This window comes from Octopus bimaculoides, chromosome 3 (genome assembly GCF_046866305.1).
Source record: "Octopus bimaculoides isolate indiv1 chromosome 3, ASM4686630v1, whole genome shotgun sequence".
Lineage (NCBI taxonomy): Eukaryota > Metazoa > Mollusca > Cephalopoda > Octopoda > Octopodidae > Octopus > Octopus bimaculoides.
Window position 1 is genome coordinate 23,063,163 of NC_142930.1, and position 10,081 is coordinate 23,073,243.

The 10,081-nt window shown below is 36.2% G+C and overlaps 1 protein-coding gene across 1 annotated transcript in view; it reads left to right on the top strand.

Annotated features, from left to right (window-relative positions):
• Window positions 1-1,794: 1,794 nt before the first annotated feature.
• Window positions 1,795-10,081, top strand: part of LOC106874166 (uncharacterized) — a gene marked incomplete at its 3' end in the record, with an annotated part of 91,044 nt that continues 82,757 nt past the window's right edge. The window contains exons 1-2 of the mRNA XM_089348341.1: window positions 1,795-2,121; window positions 3,678-3,824. The remainder of the gene's footprint in view (window positions 2,122-3,677; window positions 3,825-10,081) is intronic.

Consider the following 10,081-nt stretch of genomic DNA (forward strand, 5'->3'; position numbering starts at 1 on the left):
TATATATATATATATATATATATATATATATATATATATATATATATATGCATGCATGCATGCATGTATGTATGTATGTATGTATGTATGTATGTATGTACAAGGGGGTACCCAAAAGAAACCGGAATTTTGCAATATTTATTCTTTTAGTTTTGCACATTTATACTTTTATCGCCTTCAAAATATCCTCCATTTGAAGCAATGCATCAGTCGAGGTGCGTTTTCCACTTTTTGAAACAGTGCTGGAACTCTTGCGAAATGATGCCTTTTTAGCTCCAGGAAACACCAGTCATATCAAGTTTGTCAATTGTTCGGTGACGGTCCTCCAAAATCATGTTTTTTTTTTCTTCACCTCTTCCACATCGGCAAATTTTTTAGCACCAGCTTTCGTAACCAGTGATTACGTTCGAAAAAAGGTCCGGATCAACTTCCATCTATTCTTTTAGTTCACGACACGCATTCAATCATGACTGCTTTTGATCTTCCGTGAGCAAGCGAGACATGAATTTTGCTGCAACTCTTTTCATTTGCAATTCCTTGCACAAAATTCGTTGGCAAGAGCTCCAGGATACACCAGTCATATCAACAAGTTCGTCAATTGTCCGGTGACGGTCCTCCAAAATCACTTAATGAATTTCATTCGTTCGGGAGGTTGACGGTCGTCCTGAACGAGATTGGTCTTCAAGTGACAAGTGACCATTCCTAAAGCGTGGAAACCACTCGTAAACTTGTGTAAGCTGTTTGAAGTACAACAACTGTTTCAGTCGCCGTTTTCTCCGACAGAAAACAGAATTTCACGGAAGCACGCTGCTCCTTCTTTTCAGCCATCGCAAAAATTGACGAACAGGGGAGAAGCACTGCAAAATAAAGACGCATCACGTAGTAGTATGATCTTACCCGACGAAGCTGGTTGGCAGACTGATGCCAGAGGGTTGGTTCAAGTGGTTTCTAGCGGTGGAAGACTAAACCACAACAGGTTTGTCCCACAGAGAACATTTCCGGTTATACCACGTATATATATACATATATATACATACATGGATGATAAAAGTTTCAACCGTATCTGAATTTTCAAGCAGTTCAGTTCTGTCTATGTACATACATGTATAATATAATTATTCGATTGCTGGCATTTATCAATGGTTTTACCCATTGTTTTGATGCGTCATTTTCTATCATTGGTAAAACTGTTGTCATCTTTGACGACACGGGTGTGCTAGTAATATGGTATTTTATAAATAATAATATGCCCGCTCTATAAACCAATAAATGAGAGACTGTTTTTTTTTTTTCTTGCCCATGAATTTTTTAAAACAGTTGTATATATATAAATATGTGTGTGTGTGTGTGTGTGTGTGCATACACACATACACACATATATATGTATGTATATACACATACACATATCTATCTATCTCCCTCTCTCTCTCTCTCTCTCTCTCTCTCTCTCTCTCTCTCTCTCTCTATATATATATATATATATATATATATATATATATATATATATATACATATATATATATATATATATATATATATATATATATATATATATATATATATATATATATATATATGTATACATATGTGTACATACATACATACATATATATATATAATATATATATATATATATATATATATATATATATATATATATATATATATATATGTATGTATGTATGTATGTATGTATGTATGTATGCTTTACCTACATACATGCAACATACGTATTACATATACATATATACGTATTATATTTACTTATATAAAACACCTGAAGGCGATCGAATCACTGAAATTTAAGCACTTTTAATTGGAACGTGTTTCAACGTTACCTAAAACTCTTGTCTTAAACCACCATCCTAAACTACAAATGCATACATTTTGACAGAATACCTATTCACACTCACCACTATATACACTTTCTCTAAGCTTACACAACAGAAATTCGAGTGTACTTGTGAATACCATTAGAAATACCACCCGGTTTGGGATTCATTCAAGCGTCAATAGTCACTGAAACTTGCTCGACAATTGTGACATTGTTTCAAATAAATTTACTGTGGCTTCATTTTTCTTCTTTTAACAATCATTTGCAGCTACTTTAGTGTAATGCACGTAAGTGTTTTTCTGTTGTCCTCATTTTTACCTCGAAATTTAAAAAAAAAAACAATGTTTTTGTTTCTATATAATTATTTGTTTTTCTAGTCTAGTATTTCATAATAATCCTTTTTCGTTTTTTTTTCACTGTAAGCACAAGGCCTGAAATTTGTGGCTACTTGATTACATCAACCCCAGTGTTAAACTGGTACTTATTTTAACGACCCCGAAAAAGATGAAAGGCAAAGTTGACCTCGGCGCAATTTGAACTCAGGACTTAAAGACGCACGAAATGCCGTTAAGCACTTTGTCTGACACGCTAACTATTCCGCCAGCTCACCGCCTTACTACTACTAATAATAATATTGATTTCGAATTTTGGCACAAGGTCAGTGATTTCAGAGAGTGAGCAAGTCGCTTACATGGACCCCAGTACTCAACTGGCAATTATTTTTTTGACCCCGAAAGGAAAGAATGGAAAGCAAAGTCGACCTCGATATAATTTGAACTCAGAACGTAAACATAGACGAAGTGCTGCTGAGCGTTTTGCCCGGCATGCTAACGATTCTGCCAGCTTGTCGCCTTAATAATAATAATAATAATAATAATAATAATAATAATAATAATAATAATAATAATAATAATAATAATAATAATAATAATAATAATAAACGTATCTGTCAAGACCTACCAAAAACTGAGCAAATATAAAGATCTTGAAATAGAAATTAACAAAATGTGGAATCTGAAGACGAAAACAATACCTATTGTCATAGGTGCCCTGGGAATGACAGCGAAACGGGCTGATTACTACCTAGCTCAGATACCAGGAAACCCCAAAATGGCTGAAGTTCAAAAGATAGTGCTCATGGGAACTGCCCATATCCTACGTAAAATACTGTCTATGTGATCTCAAATTTTAAAGCAAACACATAATTTTCTTATGGTTTCTTAAACATTCACTTGAACAAAACTATACAAATCCAAATATATGGTACCCTAGGCATAACACCTACATGAACTTCTAACTTGTTGTCTCTTGAGGTCTCTGGGTGAGACTTGGATCCAACTTGTACAAATGCAAAACAAAAGTCAAACATAATAATAATAATAATTTCAAATTTTTCCACCAGGGCAGCAATTCTGGGGGAGGGGATGAGTCGATTACATCGACCCCAGTCTTCAACTGGTACTTATTTTATCGACCTCGAAAGGATGAAAGGCAAGGTTGACTTCGCCTTAAGTATAATAAAAAATATTCAGACAAATACATAACAAAAACACCAGGACTTACAAATATATATAACATACAGAAAATTGCACTACTGGGTACTGCACACATTCTACGCAAAACACTTTCAATACAGTAAACATAAGAGCACCACAGCAAACCACAGCACATACCCAAGGCGCACAGAGCTGCGCTAGGTAGTGAAGTGAAAGCACGTTATAAAAATAAAACTACTGAACAATAATAATAATAATAATAATAATAATAATAATAATAATAATAATAATAATAATAATAATAATAATAATAATAATAATAATGTTTGTTTTCCTTTTTTTTATAGTGATTGCTATGGTAACTCATATCCATCGGATATTTCACTTGAAGTTTGCAATGGAATAAAAGAATTAAAAAAGAACATTAAACTGTAACTGTAAATATAAACCAGTGTTGAACTGCACAATACGTCCAGAAAAAGAAAGGATTACGGGTAAGTAAACATTCTTATTTTCTCTTTACACGATCAACAACCGGGTAGTGCTACCAGTCTGACCCATGACTCTTTCACTTTATCGGTGAATATTTCAGTCGTGTATGCGCTTCTCAGATCACATTTATTAAAAAAACAATGCCTCTTTACCAAGTACGCATTTTTTCTGTCACTTATTTTGTCACTATTCTGATCGATTTCATAGCGATAGCCGAAGCCAAAAAGTTATTTAATCAAACACTGATAGAAATCCACGTATCGTATACTGATATGAACATGACTTCGTACATTTGTGTCTACTTAGCACAATACTAAATTACACTCACTTGTATACAAACATACACACATACACAAACACACAGAGGCTGATATACGTATATACATGCATATACATTCTTACATACAGAAAGAGAGAGAGAGAGAGAGAGAGAGAGAGAGAGAGAGAGAGAGAGAGAGACGCACACACACACAAACGGACGGGCGGACAGACAGACAGACAGACAGGCAGACAGGCAGGCAGGCAGGCAGGCAGACAGAAAGACAAACAGGCAGGCAGGCAGACAGGCAGACAGGCAGACAGGCAGGCAGGCAGGCAGACAGACAAACAGGCAGGCAGACAGACAGACATACATACATACAAACAGACAGACAGACAGATAGATAGATAGATAGATAGATAGATAGATAGATAGATAGATAGATATGTCCTAGGTATGACTTTAAACTGCATCCGGTGTTGGGGCTCTGGTTCCGGGAGTTTTTAGGAGTGTGGTACCACCTCTTAGCCACTAGCGTTCCTAGGTCTATACCAACCCAGAGTAGTGACACCTGTTAAGGTCCCAGCTATGGGTTAACTAACATATAAGCACCGGGACGTAGAAATATTCTGGCAGTAAGCTTCTAAGAGAAAGCCAACTCATGTATAAAATCCGCTGCTTTACTCAGCCGGATATTTTGCACCTAGCTTGTTCCTGGGTCCCCTGGAATTGCCAGTGAGAGGTGTCGTGGTGTTGTGCCAGCGGCCCACGGATATTGATTGCTGACACTACCTGTCACCGGTCGTTATGTTCGTCTAGCGAGAAGACAGCCATCAACACACACACACACACAAACACTAAAAGGGAGAGAGAGAGAGAGAGAGAGAGAGAGAGAGAGAGAGAGAGAGAGAGAGAGAGAGAGAGAGAGAGAGAGAGAGAGAGAGAGAGAGAGAGAGAGAGAGAGAGAACAACAAATAAGGAAAATCTAAGTTCAGCAAAATTTTCGCACATTTATTACGTAGTACAGGATACGAATTGCTGGCTATCTCTAAACGTTTGGACTCGTATTTTAAACTTGTAATCCTTTTTATACAGACACGCACACGCACACATATATCGAGAGGGAGAGATAATAAATAATTACGTAGGAGTGGCTGTGTGGTAGGTAGCTTGCTTACCAACCACATGGTTCCGGGTTCAGTCCCATTGCGTGGCACCTTCTACTATAGCCTCGGGTCGACCAGAGCCTTGTGAGTGGATTTGGTACACGGAAACTGAAAGAAGCCCGTCGTATATATATATATATGTGTGTGTGTGTGTGTGTGTGTGTGTGTTTGTGTCTGTGTTTGTCCACCCCCACCCTCACCCCCGACATCGCTTGACAACCGATGCTGGTGTGTTTACGTGCCCGTAACTTAGCGGTTCGGTAAAAGAGACCGATAGAATAAGTACTAGGCTTACAAAAAATAAGTCCTGGGGTCGATTTGCTCGACTAAAGGCGGTGCTCCAGCATGGCCACAGTCAAATGACTGAAACAATTAAAAGAGTAAAAGAGTATATTTGCCACTTAAATGCGGCTAACCCCTAAGGGTGAATGCTACTGTAGCACATGCGTGTGTAAGCGTGTATCTGTGTGTATGTGTGTATGTATAGGTAGATACGCGTTTTGTGTGTGCGCGCACGCGCGCGTATATTGAATAAATATCCCTCACTAAGCTTTCTTTAATTCTCAAATTCGTCCTAATATAAAATTACTTGCAGCTGGACATGGTTTTGTGTTTGGGAACTATAAAACAAGGTTAACGAGGGATATTTAATCAATGTTAATTCCTTACAGATCTTTATTTCGTATTTTTGTCTCTATAGAATCTTTCCTATATCAATCAGTCGTGGAATTCTGTTTCGATTTTATGGTAGATTGGACGCATATCAAAATATCAGTGGAAAGATATGTGTGTAGATGTTCATATATATTTGCATGCGAGGATATAATCACTCACTCACAATTTTAAAATTAGACTTTACATTGCATTGCATAAAAATGTGTTATATAAGTGTATGCATGCATTCATGTCTATTTATGTATTTTTGAACATATAGATATACCTGTTGTGGAGGCGCAATGGCCCAGTGGTTAGGGCAGCAGACACGTGGTCGTAAGATCGTGGTTTCGATTCCCAGACCGGGCGTTGTGGGTGTTTATTGAGCGAAAACACCTAAAGCTCCACAAGGTTCCGGCAGGGGTCAGGTGGCGAACCCTGTTGTACTTTCACAACAACTTTCTCTCGTTCTTTCTTCCTGTTTCTATTGTACCTGTATTTCAGGGGCCAGCTTTGTCCCACTCTGCGTCACGCTGAATCTCCCCGAGAACTACGTTAAGGGTACACGTGTCTGTGGAGTACCCAACCACTTGCACGTTAATTTCTCGACCAGGCTGTTCCGTTGATCGGATCAGCTGGAACCCTCGTCGTCGTAATCGACGGAGTGACACGCAGGTATATCTGTACAATTAAGCTCTCGTATAGAAATATATCTACAGACACAATTATATATATGTATATGTGTGTGTGTGTTTGCATGCATATACGTATGTACATTATGCATGTGTGTATTATATATATATATATATATATATATATATATATATATAAATATATTTTTGATTACTTATTTTTGGTAGTTTTTTTACTTATTTAGTCCCTCGATAGCGTGAGGTATTAATACACAGTTAATGCCCTTTTTATATATATTTAAATATATCTATGGAGAAACGATGAATCTTTTCATTACGAAATTTTTCGTTATTTTTTCATTATGAGGTTTTTTCACGCTGACTACTTGATAAATTCTTATAAAGAATTTATCCTATATTATATTATATATATATATATATATATATATATATATATATATATATATATATATATATGCGTGTGTACGTAGGTGTGCATATTTATATGATAGAAAAATAAACTGGTAAATAGTTTTATATACATTTATACACACACACATATATATACACACACACACACACAAATGTATATACCCATTACTCACATGCATCTACTCAATATGAAGTAGAGAAATTTGAAAAGACAACACGAAACCGGTTATTTCTCTAAATACAATGTTTATATCCCAAAAAGATTTTCTAACATTTTTCTAACATTTTTCTAACATTTTTCTGACATAATTTAAATATATACTTTAACCATGTAACACAAGCCTTCTGTAGTTTTTTCACTCTTATTATTTTATATATATATATATATATATATATATATATATATATATATATATATATATATATATATATATATATACATACATAAATGTGTGTGTGTGTGTGTGTATACATAATATATATACATACAATCATATATATAAAAACTCAAATATGTATATGCAAAAGTACATAATAAATGCTTATATCTGTGTGTGTTTGTATATGTATGTGTGTATGTATGTATGTATGTATACAGCTAATCCGCGTTTCTGTACAGGCGTGGATACATATTTTGGCCTATATAATTTTATATTGTATTTCACCGAATTGTGTTGTAAGCAACTCTTGCATAGCTACATATACGCATACCAAAATTTGTCAAACTTTATGTCTTCGTTCATGTATGTGTGTTCATTTGTGTGCATGTATGTGTGTGTGTGTGTGTGTGTGTGTGTGTGTGTGTGTGTGCGTACGTGTGTTTTGTCTATGACATTTTCAATAGCATTTACTATCTTAGTGTCTGAGATTACGTGCCGACATGAACTGACTCGAGTTGAGTATGTGAATTCTTCAGCATTTGCCTCTGTGTGTGTGTGTGTGTGTGTGTGTGTGTGTGTGCGTGTGTGTGTATGTGTGCGTGCGTGTGTGTATGTGTGTATGTGTACGTATATGTATGTACGTATATGTATGTACGTATATGTAAATATATTTACAAGTGAAAAGTTGAGATGGACTTCGAAGTTTCGAGTGATTAATCATCAGTTTGATGACGACGAATAAGCTGAAACTTCAAAGTTACTGATCAACAGTGAGTAACCTGTTGATGGGTGTGTGTGTGTGTGTGTGTGTGTGTGTGTGTGTGTGTGTGTGTGTGTGTGTGTGTGTGTGTGTGTGTGTGTGTGTGTGTGTGTGTGTGCGTGTGTGTGTGTATGCGTGTGTGTCTGTGTGTATGAATGTATGTATGCATGAATGTATGTATGTATGTATATATTTATGTGTGTGTCTTTCTGTCTGTTTGTCCTCCACTTACAAAGAATAAGTCCTGGGGTCGATTTCCTCGACTAAAAGGCGAAGCTCTAGCATGGCCGCAGTCCAACGACTGAAACAAATAAAAGAATAAAAGAATATGTATATATTTAGTGAGAATTTACAAAAAAAAAAAAACGAAGGCGTACGTGTTAACAACAAACAGATGTATTAGTTCGGGAAGTGAGAAAATCTTTTACGTTTCGAGCCTACGCTCTTCGACAGAAAGGATCACAGAAACAAACGGGGTGCGAAAATTGAGAAAGGTTTAGTGGTTAGCGATCTATCATGGCGAATCATATATATATATACAGTTGAAATTTGCAGAAAAACAAAAGACGAAGACAGGTGTATGAACAAGAAGCAGGTGTATTTGTTTGACGCACGGGAATGTGAGAAAGTTTTTTACGTTTTGAGCCTATGCTCTTCAACAGAAAGGAACATGAGGAAATAAACAGAGAGAATTTAAAAAATTGTGGGTATAGCGATCAAGTATGGTGATATATATAGAGAGAGAGAGAGAATTCACAAAAAAAAAATACGAACACACATGGTGTAGAAAACAAACAGATGTATTAGTATAACGCTCGGGAAGTGAAAAAGTCGTTAACGTTTCGAGCCTACGCTCTTCCACAGAAAGGAACACGTAAAGAAACAAGGAAAGAAACAAGGAGAGAGAGAAAAAGGAGAGAAAAAAACCTAGGAGAGTAACAAGGAGAGAAAAAAAAGGAGAGAGAAAAAAAAGGGAAAATGTATGTATGTATATGTATATTGGGTCAGCCCACATAAATAATGCAGTTTTGTTAATTGCATGAACTAAAAGTCGGAGAGGGACGTGATAAACTACCTGCATCAACTTGCTATAGAAGCAGGTAGTAATTTTACCTTGTCCTTATTCTTAGTGCAAGCTTTGAAGAGTGTAGTTCGATTTTAACAGTTATTTTTTCAAAGTTATAATGGAAGTGGTAAAGGAGCATATTCGGCATATTTTGCTTTTTGAGTTCAATAAAGGCAACAACGCAACGGATAGTGCGGGGGAATATTAACGCAGCCTAGAAGACGAGCATCGTCCTGGAAGATCTGTAGAGCTCGACGAGGACGTCCTGCAAACCCTAGTGGGAAAGAATCCCGTCGTCACTGTTGAGGAACTAGCAGAGAAGATTGGATTTGGTCATTCAACCAGTCATTCAAGTCAGCGCTAGAAGAAAAACGATCGTCTTTGTTTTCAAAACGAAAGGTGTTCTTCCATCAGGATAATGCTCGGCCACGTACAGCGAAGATGACATTCCAAAAGCTGGAACAGTTTGAATGGGAAATGATGACCCTCCCACCATATTCGCCGATGGGCGGGGCATTATCATTTATTCAGCAGGCTTTTGAAATTATTTGGACGAAAAAAATATGAATTCTGTAGACGAGGTCAGAATGTATTGGAGGGCTATTTTTCGTCATGGACAAGTGAACTTTGCAGATAGATGGAAGAGCATTGTAGAAAATGAAGGCGAGTATATTTTAGATTAAAAAAGAACTTTATCTTAATTCTGAGAAATAAAAGGAGTATAAAAAAACCGCATTAATCATGGGATGACCCAATATATACATACATACATGCATACATACATACATACGTACGTACATACATACATACATACATACGTATACACACACATATACATACATACATACATACATACATACATACATACATACATACATACATATATACATATACACACACATATACATAT